This window comes from Lonchura striata, chromosome 1 (assembly GCF_046129695.1).
Source record: "Lonchura striata isolate bLonStr1 chromosome 1, bLonStr1.mat, whole genome shotgun sequence".
NCBI lineage: Eukaryota > Metazoa > Chordata > Aves > Passeriformes > Estrildidae > Lonchura > Lonchura striata.
The window spans coordinates 43,074,170-43,100,215 of NC_134603.1; the positions used below are offsets into that span (position 1 = coordinate 43,074,170).

Consider the following 26,046-nt stretch of genomic DNA (forward strand, 5'->3'; position numbering starts at 1 on the left):
AGGAGGAGAATGTAAGAAGGGTAAAACCTGTGGGTTGAGATAAGAATTGTTTAATAATTGGAATAAAGTAAAGTATATTACTACTACTACTACTACTATTACTGATAATTGTAATGAAAAAGAATACAACAAAAAGCGAAAGAGGAATAAAATCCAAGAAACGCAAGTGTTGCACAATACAGTTGCTCACCACTCACTGACCAATGCCCAGTCAGTGTCTGAGCAGTGATTGACAGTTTCTGGCCAGCTCCCCCCAGGTTATATACTGGACAGTCCTCTCTGTGGTGCGGAATATCCCTTTGGCCTGTTCGGGTCAGCTGTTCTTGGCTTGATCCCTTCCAGCCATTTGTGCACCTGCTCACCAGCCTGGGAAATTGAAAAAATCATTAACCTGGGGTAAGCACTGCTTAGCATCAACTAAAACATCAGTATGATATCAATATTATTCTCATACATAATCCAAAACACATTACTATACCAGCTACTAGGAAGAAAATGAACTCTTTCTCACCAAAACCTGGACAAGAATTAATCCATGAATGTTAAGTGTGTATGGCCAAGAGAATTCCTATCAGTGAATTATCAGCATCTGAAAGGAACTGATTTGGTTTCTTCATGATTGTGTTATGCAGGCACCTAACCTGAATTAAAACTGACAAGTTTGCTTTAAGAACCTGTAATCCCCTGAGGGCTTTTTGCTGTAGTTTCTATTATGTGGGCAAGGATAAGCAAGGGTGTTATTTTGTAGATAAAGACAGATCTTACAGATTAAATTAGGTAGCTTTCTAGGATGGTGTTTTTCTTGAGGGCCTACAGTAGGGAGGGTGAGTAAATGGCATGTATCACAGAATTTACCCATTGATCTTACTGGTCACAAGTTCCTTTTATTTTTTTTTTTTTTTTTTTTTTTTTTTTTAAGTATCTGATGATCTGATGGCTTACCATTTTTACAGCAGCAATAATAGGATGTGAGTCCTGGATCCAAAGGCTGTTAATGCTAGTCACTAGCTTTCAGTAGCCTGACAACATAGATATACCTTGAATAGGCACAATTTTTTACAGGGCTTTGAAACAGGAGTGTTAAAATCCTTAGACATACTTGGAAAGGGATAACACATGACTGATATCTAGAGAACAACATTTAATCATACTGAGGTTTTATCTCTTACCTTCATTACCTTTGGAGTAAAAATAAAAACTTGTAATGATTTTGTAACTTAAGTGTCTAAGTATTAGTGGATAGAACAAAGGGAGGCTAAATGGGAAATTGTTAGTCTTTCTCATGGCCCTTAAGCAAACCATGTGTCCCAACACCTTCTCTGTGAAGTATTTGTGAAAAACTGTTTATCTGTACAGAATACTTTTTTCTCACAAGCCTGCATTTTATGAAAAATGTTCTGACTAGCTGTATTCTCAGCCTGTGTATGAACCCCAGTGCTGAATTGACTCAGAATTTTGAGTTGCATAGTGGGTCCCAAATTGGCTGATATGAATGGTATCTTCTTTTGCTTCAGGGCAGATTGTTCTAATGAACCTTTTATAGGCCCATCATCCAAATATTGATAGACACACAGGCTCTTTTGCCTGAGGTAGGTCATTGCTTATGCCATCACTGTTGCAAATAAACAAATAAGCTTGGCAAAGATGGGGAGGAGTCTTAATGTGACACTCATTTATAGCTAAGACAAGAACGTAGCCTAATGTTCACTTTCCAATTTGAGTCAGTTCCAACTCAGATGCAAGAAAAACATATCAAAAAGTGTTAAAAATCCATAATAAATTTAGATGACAAACAAAGCCATCTCATTCTTTACAAATTTTAAGAGGCCAGAATCATCCCCCACATCAATACATTCTTTCACATTTGCTGTCATCCTGCCCACTCTATATTGCCAACAATATGCAGATTTGTCTCTTCTTTTTGTCCTAGTGAAACTCATGTTGCTGTTTAGAGTTCATTTAAGTATATGATTAATTAGATATGCAGTAAACATTATTAAATATAGAGTAAAGACTTCAGAAAGAACACAATCCTGGGATAAACAAAATTTGTTAGAAATTTGTAAGATGAGTTACTGAAGAAAATATCTACTTTCTAAGTGAGGGGAAATATATTTCAATTATTGGGCTAGTACTGGAGGAAGAAATACATTATGCTTCCTCCAACTTCTACAATGTTCCATTTAACTTGCACAAGGTGTTATTCTCTTGGGATAGTCAAGATTATGAAATTCAGAGACAAAGGAATGGAGCTAGGAGGATCTCTTGACTGACATGTTCTGATAGACAATTTTGTATCTGCTGCAGAATTTTGATCAGAAGAAGGTGTTGATATAAAAATGGTCATTTTCCCCATCATATTTGCTTTGAAAATGTGAAAGCCAAAAGGGAAATCTTTATTGAAAATGGTTATTTTTTTGTGGAAGATAAATTTTCAGAATATTCATATTGTCCATACCTATTTGAAGCGATTATATGCTTATGCTATAGGGAAAGTTTGTGGAAATAGTGGTATTATTCTGCAAAAAAATCTTGGATATCAAAACAGGGATACTTAACATTTTCCTAGAATCAGGCCTATAGACACAGAGGACATAATTAGTGATTTGTAAGAAATGTAGAGTTTGTGTTTTTTAATAATAAACTAAGTTTTCTTGCCTGAAAAAACTCTGATAAACAACTGTGTATTAGATAACCCTGTGAACAACTAAAGTATATTATTTAAAGAACGCTTGGTTCAGTTATTTCAGAATATGACTTTTAAAACTGGTGTTAGTAGCACTCTTTAAACAAGTATGGCATTTCAATGGACAGTGTTACTTTGAATCCTCAGTTCAGGCAGTCAGTATGTGGGGTAATCTCTTCTTTTTTCAAAAAGATCATGACCTGAGTGGGGTGGAGGGAGTTGCCAAATTCTAACAACCTTAAAATCTGATCCAAAATGTTTTACAATTCACTGGAAGTTTGTTGTGCAAGGACAAAATGGGTTTTTGTAGTGTTTAAAGCATATATGTTCACATTTATGTATATATATATATATATATTTTCACACACTTTAGATATATATATACTTTTATTAAGTATATATTAGGAAACAGATCCTCCAGTAAAACCTAGTTGTTCACAGCAGCAGGAATTTCTACAACCATTTAGCACTAAACTGAAGTTTGTGAAATTTTGCATAAGTGCAAAAATACTTAACTGGTCTGGGTCTTTGTACTAGAAAATATTTAGAAAATATTCATCAGCAAATGCTCTGCAAATGTGGTTGTATGCATTCAAATAGTTACATGTACATATAAATTATTTTAGATCATTACTTATGTTTGAGCCTGATGGGCTTTTTATGACTCTGGTGAAGTCTCTGTAGCACTGAGGTTTTTTATTGCTGACTCTTTTGTTGTTGCTACTTCCTGTACCATATCTTTTATTTTAAAAAGTTATTATATACCTTTATCTCTCCTAAGTATTTATTTCATTAAATACAGCAAGCCTACTCCTTTTAAATGATTTTGTCTGTTTTGCATTTGGATAACAATGTTATTTTAATATAGTATGGGAAAACAGGCTTTTGAACTCATACTTACATTATACATACTTACTCATACTTACATTATGCCATTATTTTACCTGGATTAATAAATGGTTTGTTATGTCTGTGTTGCAAGGGGCACTCCTAATATGCAAAAAATTTGTGGAATTTTCCAGATAGAAATATATGCTACTGATCATAAATGCCTGGAGAGGTATTAAAATGAGGTAACAAGGATAATACATCTGCCCATTTTGTCCACATACCTACTAGTTGCAACCAGTTTGTTTTCTTTCTTTCTACCAGATGAAATTTCTGGTAGAAAGTTGGACACCTTGAGTCTCTGGATGTATGGTAGGCTAAGTTAATATGCATTATGTTTAGCTCAGGTGTCTAATTGGCTTCTTGAAAAATTGCACAAGATAAGAAATTTTTCCTTTAAGTCTGGAGAGAAAAGCATAGTTTTAAAGGAGAGAACAGTAAATAATGATTGCTGCATACCATGACCTTTAATTATAATACTGCATTCTAATGTGCATGTCATTATAGCTACAGTTGTTCACCATGAGGCAGAATTTTCATGTAATCTCTAAAACTATAATCTTTCTGTCTCTCCTTTAATGCTGGGCTTCTGAAGTGTTCTTCAACCTTTTTTCTACAGCTTGATGTAAAGAACAGAGTTATTGTCATGGGCCATTGCCAGGGGCTGTTTGCTTCCAGCAATTGCAACTTCAAGCACTGTTGTACTGGATGTACCTACACTATGATAGGTTAGCCTGGCATGGTCTGCTTTTAACACAGGGCCCGCTCCAAGAAGGTATTTAAAGGCTGTAACCTTGTATGGCATCTGAAAGCCAGAGCATGTATGAGGTCCTGGGTGAAGTTTGAAACTCCTGCACAATACTCCAGTTAAAATTTAGTCATCTTCAGTGGTTAGTCCAGCTGCAGAATCTTGTAAAATGTGTTTTGATGGAGCTTGTCATTACCCAGGGAAACCAGACACGAGTGTCCAAGCAGCCTGACCTGGTTATGCAGTTATACTGGTAGGTCTGTTGTCATCTGTGGTGAATCCATCTGGTTTCCAAAAGTGCACATGAATTTAGCTACAGACAGACACCATCTACGAGGAGCAAGGTGGAGTCTTGATGTACTTCGTCCTCACTCTCCTTTTAAAAGATGTGATTGCATCTTAGCAAAAGGTGAAAGGTCATTCCTATAATCCAGTGATCATCACATCTGATATTGAGTTTCTGAGGCAAGTGGAGTCACTGCCTGTCTAGCTCCCTGTGCCTCTGTCTGCAGATTTGCTTAGGGAAATGGCCATGGTCAGAAAATAAGGGAGCATATGGCTTTTTCTAAAGCAAATGTAATCCTTAGGAATTGCAGTGCACTTTTAATGGAGAGTGATAGAGGCCTATCGAGAAACTTATGAAGTAATTAATTTTAAAAAAATTGTTAATAAAAGGTTAAACAGGTGTGCATCTACTTGAAGCAGGAGTTGAAGACTTTGGGAATTTGCATGCTGTTAAGAACAGTGTTGGAGATGTTGTTTTTGGGTGTATTTCTTTCTTTTTTTACTTAATATTTCAAATTTTTTTCCCTCCATCATCATTGATTATTTATATTAGAGTGGAATAGACAGATTTCAGCTGAATGGGAGCATTGTGGTGTGTTCCTCAATGGTTACCTCGGCTCTAAGCAGGAGGGAAGGTGGAAAGGGTAAGATAGAAGTGTCTCCTCCTCTTTTGAGGATACCACTAAACTCTACCTGTTGCCTTTTTTAGTACAAAGAAAATACTCTTTTGCCCATCTAGTTTATTTTGCTAAATGCCAAAGTTAAGATAATTAATCTGGATTGATAGTTTAGCCTGTCAGAAAGGATCCTTTGATTCCAACTAATCTCTACTCAGAATTTTTCATTGTCTCCCTTGCTTGAAGTTGGATCTCACTACCTAAATATGGCATAAGAAGAAATTAGATTTTTTTTGGTTTATTTGTTCTAACTGGCATATTTTATTCCATTTCCATGGTCAGATAGAAAGTGTTCAAGCAATGCCATATTTTACTGACTGCTGTTTTGTTTACGAAAATATCTTTAGAGTCTGCAGTCCAGGGGTTTGACAGCCTTATTTTATGGCTTAATTGTTAGGACTAGGAAGAGGTTTAGCATGAAATACTGTTTGCTGCTGTCATAACTTATGAAGAGTGAAGCAAAATCTGGTGAAAGGTTTGTCAGAACCTGGCAGGACATATTACTACAAGCAGGGACATACTAGATTTTGAGCAAACAACAGGAGTGGGGCAGAAGGGAAAGCCGGCATTATAAACACTCTGTATCAATGTGATATCAGCCCAGAATGAGTCTGCAGCTCCACTAGGGTCCAGTCTGCTTTCACCATTCCAATCAGCACTGAGGAGAGGATGGTGACATGTTCCAGCTTTGCTTTACGAAGCTTTGCCATCCAACTTACCCAATGGGTTCCATCATTGCTGCTTTCCACTAAATCCATGGAAATGGTTACTGAGATTTAAAAGTAAAGATGATAAAAGAAGTGAACTGAAGGCAGAATCCACCCCTGCCACCATCACGTGCAGATGATACAAGCTTGAGTCTTGCATCTCACATCTTTGGTGTGTGAAGGTAGGCTCAAGTGCTCTGTTGAAGTATGTATCTTCTTTTTCTGCTATGCTCAAGTTTGTGCAAAGGTAACTGGCATGTCAGTGCTTTTCTCTTCTTGGGAGATTGATGGACTACAATAGAACATAAACCTGTTCTCCTGCGCATGGAAAACTTCAATGAAAGGTGAACAAAAGGTGTCTGCAAGCAGTTTTGTGACTTTGGATTTTTTTGCTGCCCACTCACCTACAAATTAGCCTGTTTTTTTCTCTTTCCCAATGAATTTCTGCTTCATGCATAGGAGTTTTAGAAGTTGCTCTCAAAAAGTCTGAGTTCTTTATGTTTTACTTTACCATTTTATCTGACACCTTGGTTTTACTATTCCCTACTTTTAGAAAATAAGCAAACTGAGAAAAATCACAGTTTTCTGACTCTAAAAGTCAATTTATTTGTTGTTTGGATAAAGCATGTTTGTTCTATGAAGAAAAAAAAATATTTTTTTGCTGCTCTGTTGTAAAGAAGTTGTTAGAGGCCACTGAGAAGCTCTTTAGTACCAAAAAAAATTTGATGTTAGTTTAGTGGTTTTATAATCACTATTTAATCACTGTTCAAGCGTAGCAACTATGGTTTTATAGTGCACTGTTTTTTCCAGACTTGAATCTTCTGATTTTGGGGGTTACCCATAATAAATGGCTAAATACATCACTGTTTTGAAGAGCATGTTTTTCATGCCACTGCAGCTGCATGAAAAGAAAATCAGTGTTGTGTTTGTCAGGAAATATGGATTTTGTAGTGTTCTCTAACAGTCACATTCATCAAAGTCCTTTGTCTATGATACCATCAGTTCTGTGTCTAGTTCTTCCCATTGGAAGTACATTTAGCAGCAGGTTTTCATGTTCAGTCAAAGCTCTTGAAAGTGAAATTGATTTCCTGCAGGGCATTCATTCCAATGATGTAACTCCAGGTTAATTAAATGGAAGCTGATGATGCTACTCCAGATTTACATACCTGTAATGGAGGACACAATCTGGCTCCATATGTGTATGAAATCTCAGCTAATGGAAAGCTGGCATGGAAGAGACTAAGTTTTGATGTGACCTTTTATAAATTTTCTTAGAGATTTTTTTTTCAAGAAGGAAGAGCACATGGGTCAAAGTACCAGAAACTACTGCTCTTGATTCCAGATGGAATGTGTGTTACTCACAGATCCAGCTGTCTATCCTCATACACTTTTACCTTTGGAGTCTTTCGTCACTCACATCGAACAACAAGCACTTGTACAAGAAGGAGATGCAGGACTTTCTCCAACTTGCTTTTAGAGGCAGGACATCAATTCAGACAAGAGAGAAAGCTATCACATGCCTCTGCAATCAAAGAGGTAAGGTCTGAAATTATGACTTCCCTCCCTGTTTACAGCCAAGAACATTTTATATCTTATCAGTCGGGGAGCACATGTCTGTACCTTTAAGGCAAATTCTTGTTCACTTCAGCTTAGATTTGTTCCTGATAAACACCTTCAAGGCTTGGCCTTCTTAAAATCCCTAACTCTTATTTCTTTGAGTATTTTTTTGTTGTGGTTTGTTGGGGTATTTTCCCCCATTAGGAAGGAAATTGAATTTGTGTTGAAGCCTTACCACATTAAATTATTTGCTGCTCCTTTTTCTTCTTCTGTTATCACATATGCAGCTTCTCTGTCACCTAGAAAAAGATAGAGAGCAAATCTTGCTCTTGGAAGATTAAACACTATTTGATGGTAAATTGAGCGAGATATAATAGGGCTGCAATAATTGCTACCTTTTGTGATTGTGTTTAGTCCTAATATGATTTACACTTAATGAACTGTCATTTTTTTAATTTTTCAGATGCTGAGGTTGAAGAGCTGATCCTCAAAACTAATCTGTGATGAATAGCTTCCTATTTGGCTACTTTCTACACACTCAATTCCTTCAAAACTATATTGTTATTCAAGAGTTGACAATCATGAATGTTACTCCTAATTTTTTCTTTCTGGTATTGAATTATTTTCTACATGCCAAGACAAGTCCTGAAGAAAGAGAGGAAAGAAGCCAAAGGTTTTTCTCCTTTAATGACATTTATAACAATATATTGATGAGATTTTAAAATAAATAAAATTTTTATTAGTTGTCTTACAGATATCTCATTTGCTAATCTTTTTTTCTTGTTGAATTAATGTCAGTAGTCAAATGTCTTGCTGAATTCTTGATACACTTTCAAGCTGTGCTTTTTTGTGCTCTTCATAGCAATTGCTGGGAATAATTAATTACATTAGAACGCTGAATGCTTGTTTTGGATACTTATTCAAGCAGCTGGATTTGTTGGGTGATGTGAGAGGAGTGATTAGGTCAATTTTTTAGTAAAGGAAAGAGGGAAAGAAAAGTAGAATTCAACTTTAAAACTAACTATTTTCTTCTCTTTCATCTTTCCTTTTGTTGCTTGCCTTTTGCTGCTTCAGCTTTTCTGGTCATTCTCCTCCATCTGCTTCTGGAAACTCATGGAAGACCTATCTTAAATTTTGGTTTTTATGAACAAAATAATAGATACTGATAATAGTATTACTTATCAGAATATAGGACTGTGAGGAATTAACTTTAATAATTGAGTCTAGTCCTCTGTAAAGGGGAACCTAGATGATAGACATTTGCTTCAAGAGGATATGCAAGAGTTCAATTCACAATGTCCACAGAGTTCTGATTAATAACTTTCAGCCTTATAGAAAACAGCAGTGGGGCAGCTGTAATATGCCGTGGAAAACAGTGAGGAACTGGAATCTTGGTTGATGTCCTAGATCCCTACAACAACAAGGGATTTGCTAGATGGATTTCCCAGATGGTTTCTAGCAGCATCTTATTCCCCACAGAATGGGGAGTGAAAAAGAACAACTGCCAATAATCCCTATCAGTCTGCTTGAGGTTTTGTCTGCCATATGTTTCATCAAAACATCCTGCTTTGTATTTCATCTCTAACAGTGACTGATTTTGAATACTTGAAAAAAGCAATTAAAAAAACAGCATCTACATTAATTATTGGGGCAGGGAGGAGATAGTGCTGTAGGTAGGCATTGAAAGCTGTGAAATGTTTGTTATGTTTATTAAACACAGTCAAAAGATAGCAATCAAAAAATTTTGCAAAATGTGTGTAAAGAATAAGAAATTGACAGTTACAAAAATTACAGAATGGTATTGCACTATCAGTAAAAGATCCTGGACAACTGTGTAAATAGTCAACATTTGTGTTTCACTGGGAACTGATGAAAGGGTATAAAAATATACAGCCAAAGGTAGGAATCTGTAACTGATGTAAGTTTCCATTTCACCCATGTGAGTGTGGCATGCCATGAAACATTTTAATACTGGATGAATTCCATATGCATCTCTAGAGTTTCCCTAAGCTACTGCTTCTTGGAGCTCACAGTGTTTCTATGAAATACTGCAGCTGTTGCTTGGATCTTGGTGTGGTACAACTGAATATTTCCCATATAGAAGCTTCGTCTCATCAGCTGCTTTGGTCAGATTGTCATTTTCAGTGTCCCTTCAAACCTATTCTGTCTGTGTATTCCAACTCTTCTCATCATGAATATGCCTTAAGCTATCCCCAGATGTGATAGGAAATTGTACATGCTGTTTTCTTCATATACATGCACACACACACAATATATATATACATATATATATATTCATATATTTTTCTCTTTGTCCGATGAGAACAGTCATATCCAATGGCCATGAACCAAAGTATGGAACCATACTGATGAACCAGGAGCATACAAAGAGCTCATGTTGTTAAGGTACCTGCAGTATAAACATAAACTTTGTCTAGCAGACAAAAGTGGGATTGTTTTTCATGTGTGTTTTAATTAATATTGGGATGAAATCAATTAATATTGGGGTGTATCTTGCTTCTGACTCCATTTTATATTTTGGTAGAGGTCATGGATTAATGTGTTTCCTCCTCTTGTGTTTCCCATGGCATTTGGGAATTGTCTGACTCCACCAGGAAGATCCCTTGCAGAACTATTCAGAATTTCTTCCCTGTACCTTCTACCATTGAGCTCCTGGGCTGCCCTCTCAGGATTAGTAAAAGAAAAACAGGGAAAGGTGAGTTGATTTCCCTAGAGGTTACCATGAATGCCTCCAACACAGTCTGTCCTCAGTCCACAACGTTATAGTATGAACTCTGTACTGGTGCTCAAAAGGACACATGGATATTCTTTAAGCCATTTTACTTAATCAGTGATATATGGTTTTTTTGGATGCCTCTGAATGAATTTATCCTTGTCTCACTTTGTACAGTTAGTCATATGTTCTTAAAAAATCTTTTGCAGATGGAGCCCCGTGGGACTGGACCTGTTTCAAAAGCTGTATTAAATGACTGAAATAAAGGTTTTGAAAATTCCTGTTTCCCTCAGTGTGTTGCTTAGCAAGAATAGCTGTGTTTAGTGGAAAAGAAGTTAGATGAGTCTATGGCATGTGTGCGATCTCACACCCGTTGGCTCAGCTGGGAGATGGACGCATGAAAGAATGACATACAGGCATGTTTTGGAATATGCTGCTTGTGTCAGTTGCACCTTAAAGATAACAGCCTCACAAGGTTGATGCTTCTCTATGGTTCATTATAAGCTTTATAAAATCCACCTCTGTACATTCAACTAAGTGTCCACCCTGCCTTCAGAAAACACGCAATATACAGGTTTATGCTATACTGGAAAAAGATGTTGCAATTCCTAATGGATCTAAATCAGTGACAAAACACTGAGGAGCTGAAAAATTTGCTGCATAAAGATGCAATTACCTTGTTAGAGATAAAGCAGCCATGACTTCATCACAGATCTCAGTGGTTATTGCCAATTAATAGATTGTTTTCTTTGGAAGGTAAATTTATCAAAATACTCATCAGATTAAACTTTCTTTTATAGGGTAGGGTGGAATTGAGATATAAAATTTTTACAATGATTGTAACAAACCATTCATATGAAACTAGTAAAACATTACCCAAAAATGTCTGTGTAAGGTAGGTGTTCATTTTATAAATATATGTACTAATGAATCTGAAAATACATGAGACATGATTGTGTCATTTAGGAAAATGGTGACAACTATTCTCTTCTGTTCAAGAGTTGAGTGGTCATGTTCTATGGCTTTGTGAATTGGTAGGAGTGTCTTGAATCATTAAAGAGCCAAAAAGGCTTTTAGCATCTCATATTGCCAGTTCCCTGGTCTAAGCTTTTGAGAAACCTGGCCTAAATATCTGTATTTCATAATCTTAAGTACTTAGCCCTGCATACTTCTGGTTTGAGATATCAACTTCAGGACAATATTTATTTTTACTGTACTCACTATGCCAATTCTAGATCATTCTATTTAGTATAAGTAATTTTTAAGGCTGTATATAAGCTTTGTGGAGATAATTATCTTCTTTTTATTTAATTTTATTTTAATATTAAATTGACAGGGAGTATGCTGTTTTGTTTTTAGCCTGTTTCTCCATTCCTGTATTTAGATTTTGATTTTATGTGATTTTTCCATATTTAATGCATACTTACAGTATGCATTAAATATGGATGCTTACAGTACCTAGAACTTATATGTAGGGCTATTTATGTGAAATAGCAAATTAAAAAAACAAAATAGACTCTGTATGTCTACTGTTAACTGTGAGATAGCAGAACATTCCTCTCCATGTAGTGTAGGCACTGGCAGTCGTGGCAGTATCTTCAAAACTCCACTTTTTACTATTTTTTTCCTAGTTGAAATTTTTGTCCTTGAAATGTATAGGATACTACTGTGTTAATTTTTACATTTATCTACAATTTATATAGATAATACAAGTTTTAGGTTATTCTGTTCCTAATGAGATAATTCTGCATAATAACTTTATACAACATGAATAAGTTGCTTATACCTTCATCAATATTTTAATTGCCAGAGGTTCCTATATCTAAATTATTTGAATTTACATAGCACACTTGGGATTCTGAAAACATAAATAAAAATAAATCAGCTTAACATTACATTGGTCCTGTGGGGTAAACATTTCTACTGATTGGTAAATACAGGCATGGCATAATTCCTTTCCTAAAGCAAATCAATCAATTTCTCCAGAAAAGCTGAAGAAATAATTTGTTTCTTGTGTGTTATAGCTGAACATTAATCATAATATGAATCCTTATCTCCAGACATTGCTGTTCAGTTAAGGTAAAGATGCAGAGTCATCTTCAACTGAGTAGCCATTGGAAAGTTTCCTCTGGTTTTATTAGCATAGCTAAAATTCAAACCAGTGTTTTTAAATGTTTGTTTTAACTTAGGCTTTATTGGAAACATGAGAAATACATTTTCACTGATGGTCTTGATAAATCTTTCCAGGCCTCATCATAAAAACACATTTATGTATGCCCAAGAAGCCTATGGACTACATTATTAGTATTTGTGTGATTGAGCCTTAACTGACCTAAAGTTGAATGCTTTACTTAGATCCAGTCATACAGCTTACTTGTATAGTGCAGTTACATATTGAACTGAGTAGCCCAAAAGTGAGAGAGCTGCAGGAGGAAGAGGCTGTAGAAGTGTTAGAATATTCTAATTGTCTGTATCTATTTAAGCAGTTGTTTTTTTTTTTTCCTTTTATATATGAAAAAAGAGTCAAAATATATATAATAGTCAAAATCACTGACGTGTGGAACTTCAAATCTGGGTTTTCAGTTTATTGTAAGAAATATGAGTATATCTGTATATCTGTGTACCTGTATAAACCAAAATGTTTCATTTCCTCCTTAAATGTTGCTTCTTACCATACAATCTTTATTTCACAATGCTCTGTTTCATAAAGCTTGCTTGGCTGAGTGCTCTCCTTGTTGCTAAGTCCCTCTGCTGCAGGTCAGAGGCAGGGTGTGAAATAGCCTTCTTCTTCTTTGAAAGGGCTTTGTCACCAGCACATGACATTTTCACTGCTGTGCAGCCATTTTAGGCCTTCACTTCATCTGTTTGTTCCTCCCAACTGGCACAAATGACTTAATGTTATTACCCCCTGTCTCCTGTGGTGTTGTGAACTCCAGCTTAATCACCCTTACAAATTAATCCAAATCAACTATATTGTGCTTTGCTATGTAATTACTTATTGAGAGAATTAAGCTCAAAAAGTGGATCTACTCTGTATGGCCATCTTCTCTTTGTACAGGATTATCCCAACAGATTATCTCATGACTTTTAATACCTCATCTTACACTTCTGCCAGAAGTGGAAGTTTCCCTTGTTACCTCTGCTACGATATATGAAGACAACAGCTAATGGAGGAGTCAGAAAAGCTGACCATTCAAAATGCAGTTCACAGTCTGAGTTTTATGTTACCACCACCTTAGTTCAGTGACCTTTTCTTGTAATTGTTCATTTCATAAAAAAACCCCAAATGACTCCGAAAGACATTTTATTGCCTAGAACAAGTGGTGAGATTGGCAAGAATAGAAGATATTTCCTATCTGATCTTATAAGCATGCATTACAGGTCACTGCTTTACCTTTGATAAAGTATCAAAGGGGAGAAAAATTCTGAAACTGAGGAAAAAAACAGTATAAGGTTATACAGACTTGATGCAGCAAATGGTAGAGCAGGGCTGCTGGCAGCAGCAGGTCCCAATGACCAGCAGACAAACAGGAGGGGGTGTGCAGGAAGGGCAGGGAGCAAGCCAGGAGCATCCTGGGACCTTCTTGGCCCACACTTGCTCATGGTATATCTCAGCTTCAGTGGGGTTCCTAGGAAGGGGCACAGAGGTTGGGGTCCCAGAAGAAGTGGCCAGAAAAAATAAATTGCAATAGTGCAAGGTCCTGATGAGGGTATGGATTAATGACAGAAAGTGTAAGAGCATTTTAAGTGGCGTTGGTACAAAATGAAATGTTAAACTCAGAGCCATTCCTCTCTCATATGGGAGAACTTGTATTTACTCTGCAAGGGCAAATTTCCATGGGTTCTGCTCAGGTCACAGCTGGCTATGTTACAAAGTAGAGATGTTTTCTTTTGACTTTGGTGGAAAGGCAGATACAGGCAAGCAAAAGGATGGTGTTTAATTTCTAAAATTAATGGGCTTCACTAATCCTACCCTAAAGCCTTTCATCCTGCCAGGGAAGAAAAAGCAGACAACATCTTACCTTGAATTAGTTAATTGAGGGCAGTGCAGTTTTCAGTGATCGGATCAAGTGAAGGACCAACCACTTTTCGTGTGCAAAGTTAATGTGTAAATAGTGTTTCCAAGTAGCTCAAATTATTTAAAGCCTGTGAAATATGATATCTGAAAAACATAAGGCAGAAAGCTTAAATTTGGGTCCTATGACAGGTTTTCTATCTTTCCCCCTGACTTTTGAAAGGATGAATGGTAAACAGTAAAATTTTTTATTTCAGTTTATAAACCTGGGGGTTTGCAGTTTTAATAACAGCTGGGATTGTCCTAAAACTCATGGGGAACTTTGATTAAGCATGTAATGCGGAATTTATTAGCAATTAAAAACTACTGGATGGTCCATTTGTCATCCATGTCTTAGAACAGGGCCTTGGAAGGCAGTGTATTAAAAGAAATGTGTCTGTGCACAGACATTCTGTTCTTATATTAGTTAACCTATTAGTCTCATAGGTTTATTTAATAGAAGCAGCTACTTGGAAAGTTGAATCTTTTAAAGAACACCACCCTTTCAAAAATTTTTTGCGAAAGTGATTTCATGCTTTTAACAGGTTTTGTATAGTCATCAATTTATATTTTTTGCATTCAGTCAAGTTGTGCGGTTAATTTAAGTAAATTTAAAAAATTATCTCCCTTATTTATTCAATACTTTGAACTTCTTAATAATGCTAGTTGTACACATATCCAAAAAATTAATAGTGTATTAGAGCACATAATGCTATGGAAGAGGCTAATAAATATGGGATCATTCTCTGTATGGATACCTCCCACACACCACTTTGAAATTAATTTTACCTATAGCCATAATTTGCAAGGTATTTGTTAGAACTTTTCAAAATATAGCTTTCCATAAAAATATATTTAGATGCAAAGTGTTATTTAGAGATATATGACAGACTGTTCCTGTTTTACTTATGTCCCAGGTAAAAAATGTTTTTTAAGATCTTGTCTGTCAGGAAAGTTTTGTACAAAAAAAAGTGCTGTTTTATATACCATATATCCATATGATGCATTTTATTCTATCAAGGTGAGAAGGTGTTTGTTGCTATTTGTTGTCTTGATTTTTTTTTCCCCCGAAGGGGGTGTTTTATGTTCTGTCATTTTTTTTGTCCCTGAATAACCTGTGAATCTAATTTCACAAGGTAGTAATCTTGACAATGTTGAGTTGCTATGAGCTGTGAAAATCTGCATTTGGCTCAAGTAGAAAGACTTAGGTTGCTGCTTTCATAAGGGAATTGGACTCTTGAGAGGCAGATACTGCTTGGGCAATGAGTGACCTCCCAGCCCTCAACAACTCACAAACTCCTGCCCTCTAAGAGTGAGAGAGACGTGGAGTGAAATGGAGAATGCGTGCTGGTGACATCTGGGGATTTAGGACGTACAGTTTAGGACATCCAGTTTATCTTCAGTTCTACTTTTTGAAGATAAACTGGTTTAAATATAATATAATTTATATCTCTGTGTAGGAATCAGTGAGCAGATATTAAAGCTACTCCTTTACAGGATGTGTAGAGGTAAGCTGTGACTGCCAGCACAAGTCACGTCTCTGTATTTTGTTTCTTTCTTATGGCACCGTTGAAAGCATATACTACATAGAAAAATTCAGTGGCTTGAAACCATATCATCACATTCATCTAAAAACACTACTACTGGAGTTGCAAAATTTCTTGACAAAGCCAAAGAGGTGGTGTTTGCCAAAAAAAATAAATTTCAAAATGTTTGTGTGTTACATTTTAATAATGGAAAACAAAGCTATTAGCATCCTATGCTACACGTGAACACATTTTTGTTCAGATACACATAACATGTACACATTAGGGAAAGGGAACTTAAATTATCCTTGCCTTTCAGTTTTTAAAATTAATTCCTGCTCAGGAATTAATAAAATCTGCTCAGGTTTTCTGATCTGTGACCTGGCAGCACAACAGAGCAGTACCAATGGCAATTCAAGTGATAGTGATGAGGGATGTTCACAGAAAACTATTATGTCCCTCAAATTCTGTGCCTCTTGTATTTAAGTTTAGTAAAATGCAACCTGTGAGACTTACATTCTGTATTCTAAAAGGATCTCAACCTGTAGATCACAGCACTGCATGTCTTGAGCTCAGGTGGGGCTCTGTGAAAGACTCATGGGCATACAGTGTAGGCAGTTGCATCACAAGATGGGGGGCACTTTCTAAAAACAGATATATAGATGAGTTCCTTTAATTTTTAAAAATGTATTCGATTTTGGTTTCCTCTTTGTTCTTTAAATTTCATCTATGGAAGCTAAGGATACAATAGTAGCCACACAAAATAAGAAAACAGAAAGTGACAACAACAATAAAATTTAGTCTAGCTCAGATCCAGATTTAAAGTTTTCAGATCATTCTCTTCATTTGATAAGCTGGCACCAAAAGACCAAATCATTTTTCCCAGAATTTAGTGTCAGGATGTGGAAGATTAAATAATTTGGGTTGGAGAATTATGCAAAAAAGTTTTCATAGCTGTTTAGTTCTCCATAGTCAGATATTGGGTTGAGTTATATCACTATGAGAAAATGCCCTGTTATGCTCTAATTTATTTAATTTTTTCTGGCATAATTCTAGCAGGTTTTTCTTACAGAATTCTTCCTCTACAAGAAGCTGGATTGAATGGTCTTTGGTGAAGAGTTTTTCCTAATAGGATTTTATACTGAGCTTTATTCTCTGATAGGGAAATTCTCCATTGCAGCATGGTGATTCAGTTAGCTAAAGTGAATGCACGTAACTAAGTGGTCCCAGTATTCACAACTCAAAATATCTTTCCTAACAGAAGGTAAATATTGCTTATTGTAAATGAGTTTGAGCCTTTACAGACCTAGTCTGTTAGACCATCTTGGAAATTTCAGTGCTGCTTGATGGCTGTATGGTTCCCTCTAACTGAGCTTCAAGTACCAAGTGCCAGAACCATTTTGCAGTAAACAAAGTTTATTCCCCTACAAGAAATCACAGAGACTACTGAGGCATGGAATCAAGTTCGTAAGTGCAATTTCCTTTCTAAACAGCAGTTGTTCTGGGAGCTTACAGTATGCCATGCTATCCTGCTTACAGTATGCCATGCTATCCTGGAGGAAACTGTATGATTCCCTTCTCACAAGCCTGAAAGTTTAACAGGCAGCATATAAAATCTCAGGGCTCATTTATGAGCAGACCAACCAAAACAGCTCACTTTTGTACCAAATATATACTAATGTTTGTACAAGCTGGAAAGTCTTACACCATCTTGGGTACGTAAAATCATGTCTTACAAGGACAGTTTCTGGTTTCTTCACGATGGTACTATGAAAGCTACCACCAACAGAGATATTTAATGATATTGGTAGGGATTTAGGGGGCTACTGTGACCTGTCTTATTGGGAAGAGCATTTGCTCTTCAACACAACTGTGTTGTTTGCTAGAATTGGCTGCCTGAGTAGTTTGAGCAGCAATTGTTGAGCAGCTCTCCTCTGTGAGTCAGGTTTAATTATTTTCATAATTTTGTCCTCCATCCCTGACCCCTGAAATGTCAGACTGTGTCTTTAACATAAGCACAGTCAGCATAAATTTAGAATGGAAAGATTCTTGTGTTGTTTCTGTTTCTTCCTGGTCTTTTTGTATCAGTCCTAAGGGTACATTGAACTGGGGAACTATTATGTAGAAACTGCTTTTATGAGGAATTCTCCTGCAACATTCTCATGATTGCTGCCCTGTGATAACCTCAAGCAACACCTCTAGCTTACTCTTATGATAAATGTTTTATTTATCCTTCCCAAACAGGGAGGGTCAAATTAGATGCACTTCTTACAAGATTTACTTGATTTAAGAGATGCATTTCTTAAAGATTTATTTGTGGTAGATAAGTAGGGAACTAATCATAAATCTACTCCATTAGCTTCAGCTACAGACATCTCATCTGCTCCCCTCTTACTCAGACTATTGTATACTAAGAACAGGCCTCCCCCCGATTCAGGAGCCCTGTCTCCATCTGTCCCTTCTTGATTGGTCTCAAGTTCTAAATCTTCCCACCAGATCCTTAAGCAATAATTAGGGCCATTAACCCCTGTTTCTCGGGGCTACTTACTGGGACAATCCAGCTGATTTAACTCCAGTGAATTTTTTAAAGCTTGCTAAAGATTGCTGCTATAAGCAGATAGAAGTAAAAGGCCAAAAGGAAAAGCAAGAACAAGCATTCTCAAATGGTACCCTATAGTTCTCCTTAGGCAATATGCTCCTCTCTTGCATATGCAAAAAAATTTTGTTGTGGCCCTGTTGTGTTCCTAGCTTTCCTCTAGAAAAATCAGTCTTTAATGTGTCATCTTATTACCATGATCAGTTGTAAATGGCTGTTCAGTTCTGTGCAGATTCTTTTGCGTTACATTGCTGTCATTAATCAATTGGTTTGCTATTTCTTTTCCTGAGTCTGTCTCTCAGTATGTTACTGTCTTTTTTTGTTGGTTTTTCCTTTAAGCTATGCTTCTGAAGATATCAATGATCGGTCAGAAGACAGTGACAGGACTGTCTCCTCTCACCTATTCTGGCATAGGACTGTCATGACTGAGCAATACAAACTGTAGGAGGGAGAGCCTAAAATTCTCCTAAATGATGGAGACAGATTAGTTGGAGTTCCCTACTCCACTGCTTCCATCAATTGATTTTAATTTCCTTCCCAATTATTTGCACTTATGCCGTGCTCAGACTGGGAAGGAGAAAGGTGTGAGAAATTATGAAATGCCATTGTATAGGAATGAACTAGGAAGAGAAAATCAGCACAGGGAATAACTTAGGATGAATTCAGAAAGAGCACACCAAGAATGGTCCATTGTTAAACCATTTTCCTCCCTCATCACAATCATCACTTCTAGTCCTCATTATTTCCAGCTTTTGATTTGTGCACTGTGTTTCTTCCTTCTCATACGAGTTAGGATACAAAATGCTGCATGTCCTTCTCTATTGGAAAATACAGGTGCACAGCTCAGCATATAACTATGTGTTTAATAAGTCCAGCTGCTGCATGGCCTTAGGCAGACATTCTAGAGAGTTGCTGAATTCCTGGATGTCAAACAGCACTCTTCTGCCGACTCTTGACAAGGATGGGACAGGGCACCCTTTGTCTTCATTGCTTTCTTTCTCTTTACCCAGTAAAAACAAGTGCTCCTCTTGTTGTCTGCTATTCTTATGGCACACAAACCCTGCAGTGATGTTGTATTTTTATTTCTGCATCTGTCTCTGCTGTTGGTCTCTGGAAGTGTCTTTTGAAACTTTGTACAACCTGGAAGCCTCTTTCCATCTCTAGCTTGTCTAGGATACAATAGGGACAGTAGAACAAGGTGAGTGTCAGAGATCAAAAATCAGTCTTTTCTTCTGGATTCCTGATATAACTCAAACTCTTTCATTTATGAATGTGTTTACTCTCTGGGATCTTTTTGTTGCTTTAAAGGAGTAGAAAACTGCCATAGTAAGGACAGTGAGGAAGAAAAAGTCAGTGAATTAAAAGGGCAGGTACAAAGTCTACATTCTCTGTGGTCATAATTCTCTTAGCAACACTTCACCTGTAGTCATAGATTCAAGGGATATTGTTTATAAATAAACACATAGTTTCCAAGTGTACATTCTTGCTTTGGGACTTGAGGAGATAGCCTTATTATTTTTTAGAATCATGGAATGATTTGGTGTGGAAGGAACCTTGAAGGTCATCTACTTTCAGCCGCCTTGCTATGGACATGAGCACCTTTCCCTTGACCAGTCAGAACTGCATCATTGCTGGCCTTGAACAATTACAGTGTGGAGTGTCCACAGCTTCTCTGGGAAACATTTTTCAGTGCCTCACCAACCTCACAGAATTTTTTCCTAATACCTAATCTAAACCTAATTTCTTTCAGTTTGAAACCATTCCCCCTTGTCCTGTCGCTACCTGCCCTTGTAAATAGTCTTAATCTTTCCTGTAGGTTTCCTTCAGGTACAGAAAGGCCTCAAGTGGGTCACCCCAAAACCTTCTTTTTTCAAGGCTGAAAAAATCCAATTTTCTCTGTCTTTCCCCATATGAGATGTGCTCATTCCTGTGATCAACTTGGTGTTCCTCTTCTGGACTCTCCCCAATAGGTCTATGTCCTTTTGGGACTGAAGAAGAAAACAGGTTTTTGAACTCTTTTGATGTCACAGCTTAAACTTATAGTAAGAGGAAGCAGAGAGAAATTTAGGGAGGAAGAAATTAAAGGAATAATATCAGATTCAAGAGAAGAAATCAAGAAAAGATTTAAGCAAAAAACAACTAAAGGCATAATGAGTTCAAAGATAAAAAAATGAAAATATTTAGGAGAAAGGAGTATGGAAAAAAATGCCTGAAACTGAGCCAAAGGGCATGAATAGAAAGAATAGCACAGAAAGAAAGAAAATATTATGGCTGTTTTCTAGTTAATTGTAGATGTCTGACAAGCAGCCTATGACTAAACGACCAGATTGCATATGCTCTGTATTCCATGGTTTTTATTCCTCAATGCTAAAGTGAGGAAAGGGATTCTTCTTAGGTTTTCTAGCAGCAGTATGCTCAAGATTAAAACAGAGCATCCAGTGATGCTGCATTGAAAAGAAACCCTGCTCTTCTCTATTTATGACATTATTTCCTTACATACAGACACCCATAAGAAAATAAAATAATAGAAATAAAAGAGTAAGGTTAGCACATTTAAACTACTGCTCAAGAGATTATATCACTACTGTATCTTCTGGTCTTTGCTGATATTAGCTTCTTACCTAAGTCAGACTTCAGAGGACATTGCAGTATTCAGTAACTACTTCTGTTTTGAAAGCTGGCAGCAGTTGGAGATATTTTCAAACAGTAGAGGAGCACTGTTGGTCTGTAAGTGGGATCTTTAATGGATAGACTGGGTTTTGTCAGGAATTCTGCTGTTTCCTCACTGGAGAGTTAGAGCTTGCCTGTTTTATCCTCGTTGGCATGTTTATATCTTACACCTCTGTCAGTTAGATAAGGACAGGCTGCAAAGAGGGGAGCGAGAGTCTTGGGACCTACATTGTAATTGTCATTGTGATATTCAGGTCTTATAAATTTTCTCCATTTTAATTACCTTCTGAATGTTTTTCCTGCATTAAAGGTTTCATTCTCAATTTAAATAGAATGAGAAGAAATTTATAGTCTGGTGTTTTTACAAAATATTTTGCAGCTATTACCAGTCAGTTGTCTAACAATTAAACAAAAAATTGCTGGTCAGAAATGCTCATTACCTGCCTGTAATGTGAACCTTAGTAGTCACTGAAATATATTCCATAAGAAAAATGTTCATTAATTCCCATATAAACTGCTGCTATTTCATTTAAAAATTAAAATAACCCCCCCCAAACCCTGACAAAGGGAAAACTGTGGAATCTGGATGGAAACTGTAAAGAATTTTGGCCAAAGACCAAAATTTCACCAAAACTTGGAAATGATAGTTTTCCAGTAGAAGTTTTAAGTTGATGGATTTTGCCAAAAGCACAAGAACTATCTGGGGTTCTCTCAGGCTCTTGACTTCCCTGAGCTATGATATTACCTGTAAAGTATGCTATTATTGTCCTTGGAAACTCACTGGTGAAGTGTTCCTGGTTTAGATAATAATGTAAGGTTGTTGATTTTTTTTTCTTTTTCTTATTTTGCAATATAAGACCTTAAAAGAGTGTAAATTAATTCAGATCTTCTGGTTTGATTTTGGGTGTACTGTAGAAAAGGCTTAATACTCTGTTGACACACAGTTTGCAGAAATCCAGAAATTTGTGATGGAGCTTTCCTATGTTGTAACCTGTGTTTCTCAAATTCTCAGAAACTTTGTCAGATCCTTTTAGAGCTTCAAAACAGCAGTGTATGTTGCCAAAAATAATTTAATCTTTTATTTGAGTGTGTCACCATTTTGGTTTGACATTTTAGCTCCCACAAAAGACATTGTATTTTTTCCAAAGACACAGCAGCCACATTTTGCAGTATGACTAGTTATTGATGGTTATATAACTACATTCTTTTAGTATTTGGTTGAAAAAAGTCTACATCAGTTAGAGGAGTTCTAGAAGTTCATTAATAAAACAACTTTGTAAAATAAAAGTTATTTAATAGCTAACTAGACAAATCTCCTGCTCTGTTAAATCAGATCTGCTCTGGTACTCTCAATGCTAGTGTACTAGGGTGATTTGGAGATACTTATTCTGATTCCACCAAGAATTCTGCTCCTCTAGAAATGCTGAGGAAGGAGCAGGAGCTTTCCTGAAGATACCCAATCAGGTAATATGAGATCAGTTGTGGAAAAAATTAGACAGAAACTCTTTAAACTATAGCCTATAAATACACTTTATTCTACTTGAGTGAGAATTCTCAGTTGCCTCTCTGTTTTTACTCTCTATTTAATTTTTGAGGTTATTTCTATTAGGGTAAAGTGATGTACTTTAGTGTTGGTCAATACCAGTGGGGAGAGACCTAGGACAGAATGTATTTTGCTAAAAGGAGAAAATAGCACAGGAAGATATGTGTTCCAGGTGGTCTTTCAATTATTTATTATCTTTCAATTATCCAAACTTCTGTTTATCCAGATAAAACCCCTGGAATGAAAGTGTCTGGGTAATTTATAGTTTCCTTATGGCTAATAAATGTGCTTCTGTTAGAAAGAATATTATAAGGAAACATAATATGGCATAGATTTGAAAATTACTGAGAAGAACAAGAAGATAGTCTTAGAGACAGTCAATGTTCTCTCAGGGACTACTGTAAAAACAATGACTCTGGAGAGAAGATCATACCAAGGATAATTTGGGAGTAAAATCTTTTTATTTCTTATTTGCTGTTGTAAATAACTGAACAGTTTGTTTCTTGAAGTCACATTGTTAACACAGAGCAAAGAAAGATCTTTTAAGTGTAATACGAGTTTTGTGTAAAAAAGTCCTTTACGCCTCACATGTTAGATAACACTTTTTTAGATGAAACTGTAGCTTTCAGCTCTCCATTCTTCCCATAAAAATGCTGCTGTCCTCATGCTCCAAATAGCAGAATTGCACACAATGATGCCTTCCCATTATCGAGGGTGAAATTTTATAAAGGAGCTGGAAAGGCCAATTATTGTGTAACAAGGGGAGCAAACTGGTCATAGTCAGTTGCAAAGATATGGGTAAGATGAACAAATATGTGAGGAGTTTACAAAAAGGAGGTTAATTTGATCTTGAAATAAATGGTGAGATGCTGGAATTGTATTTAGGAATTCAGAGTCTTCCCTCTAATGAGAAAAGAAGAGATGTTCAGTAAAGTTCCACACATCTGGTGATATGAAGGTTTAAAGGGGCCATGAAAAAGGATAATAATAACAGTAAAGTCTGGAAGATAGAAAAGCATAGGATTTAAGAGAGATAGTGGAAAGAAAATGGCTTATTAATGCAAAATAATAGAGAGATGGACTTCTAGCTATAAAACCTGTTAGTGAATTCCTTAGGATAAAAACTGAACCTGAGCATTCAGTTATGCCTCCTGCCTCCTATTTGAATTGAGGAGAAAAAATTAGGAATATTTTTAAATGGTTTCAAGTATTTCAATAACAAAAGAGCATGCATATGCCAAAAATATTTTATGCTTTCTAATGTGTTATTTATATTACAACTATTATAGATTTAATGAGAAAAATAAAACCAAAGCCAAACACAACTACCTCCTGTAGAGAAGTTCCCTGCTGTATGGAGAACTCATAGTTTGCACAGGAATGAAGTGGAACTCTAACAATGCATAATAATTTCAAATATATTTTTAAGAGAAAGTTATAGGACATGAATTTTCCCTTAATCTTTCAGGCTTAACTTTAAATTTTTTTATATGTCAAATAAAAGGCATGCTTTTCATTTGCACCAGTTTTCCAAAAGCTGTTTTTATGAATTTTCAAAAACTTTGTCATATGTAGAATCAGTTAAAAATGTAAATGAAAAAAAAATTAAAATAAAGTTCTAATTTAATTGATAATTTTGGGGAAAAGCAATCAAAATCCATTGTCATCAGAATGTTCTAATCCCTTTCTGTGTCATAGGAATAACTTCTATAAAACAGTCACACAGATATAATTTTTCCAGTTTTTGGTCATTACAAATAGTCACCCTCAGTAATTAGCTTTCTATCACCGAGTAATTTCTGGTTGGGTAATTAAGTGCCATCTTTGTACACTCACTGGGGTAGCCAAGAGTCTCTGTTGGGACAAGCTTCCTGCAGTGAGTTCATGTGGTGTCATCCTCCAAAGCCTGTCCAGTGGCCATACACCACTGTCAAATCCCATCAGACACTGAAGCACTATGGTAGACTTTATATTTTTAAATGTTATGGATTACTTCTGCTTTAGTCCTCATAAAATAACAGCATTATTTCTATTGGCGACTGTGAGGTTTCTGCACTGCTGTCTTTTGCATCCTTGGGGTATTCTTCTACAAATAAAGGGATAAGGTTTTTCTGCTGTAAGCATGCTAGAAATTGATCAAAAAAATAAAGAAATATATTTTTCATAGAAAGGCAGAAAATGGAATACATTTTGGAGTTTAGGAATTACTCTTTGAGAAGGTTTCAAATCACATGGAAAGTATCCAGAGCAGACCAGTAAGAATGATTAGGAATCAGGAAAACATGGGTTTCACAGCATAAATTAATTTATTGGGAAGAGAAGATTGAGGGGAGGGGACATGATAACAGTCCTCAGGTGCTGGGAAGAGTCTCATGAAGATGGAAGAGAATGCTCTCTTCTCCCAAAACCACACCTTTCCTACATTGTAATCCGTGGTAGATACATGAAAGAGAAAAAGGCTTAGTGCATTTATGAAAGCCAGAGGCTGGTCTTAACAAGGGATTAATAGTTTGGAAGATGATGAAACACTGGTGCAGTTTATCTGGGGGCTACATGGCATCTCTCTCACTGGAAGTCTTAAGACAAAAACTAGAAAACTGGTCAGGATTGACCATCTGACCTTGTTCTGGGGCAGCAAGATAAAGTAGATGATACTGTGACGTCCTCCCAGGTCTCCTGTTGTATGATTTGACTTCAGGTGAATGTTGTTGCTGACTTGTAATGTTTTAGAAAGAGGTTGGTATTTCATGCCACAACTTCCCTAAAACAGGTCATTAGGCATGAACCTTTACTTTCATTTTGATAAAGCAGTCCTGCCTAGTACTTATTATTGCTTATTATTTATTAAGGAAGAGATTAAAATAATGAATTCAGAACCTTCAAGAAAGGGAAGGATAAAGTAGTCCAAATAGAAATATCAGCATTTCAGTATTTTTAAGACTGCTTGATAATCATCTAAATGTTTGGGCAAGGAAATAATCTTGTCCTTAGTCTTGACTTCATTTATTCTCACTGAATAGCTTCTCATTGCTGTCACTTTTTTCTCCAACCCTCAGTTTTTAAGCACAAAACATTCATCTGTGAAACATCTTACATCCACTAATGCTTCCACTCCACCAAGATTTAATCTTTCATTGCTATCAACTGATGTGTATGCTCTCCTCCATGCTTATACTTTCCTGTCAGCACAAAGGTTTTTGCTTTCAGGTGGTGAACTGAAACCAAGAATTGATTCTTGTCTTAAGCAGACTGGAAAATATTAGGAAAAACCAAATCCACAAACAAGCAAGCAAAACCAAAACATTTTAACCAGGTTCACTTCTTCAGTCGTTTACTGCAGGACCATAAAATGTATCTGTCAAAGTCTGTACAGGA

General features: G+C 36.3%; 1 protein-coding gene across 5 annotated transcripts in view; it reads left to right on the top strand.

Annotated features, from left to right (window-relative positions):
• NOL4 (nucleolar protein 4) overlaps positions 1 to 26,046 on the top strand; it is a 189,293-nt gene that overhangs the window by 111,585 nt on the left and 51,662 nt on the right. The window lies entirely within an intron of this gene.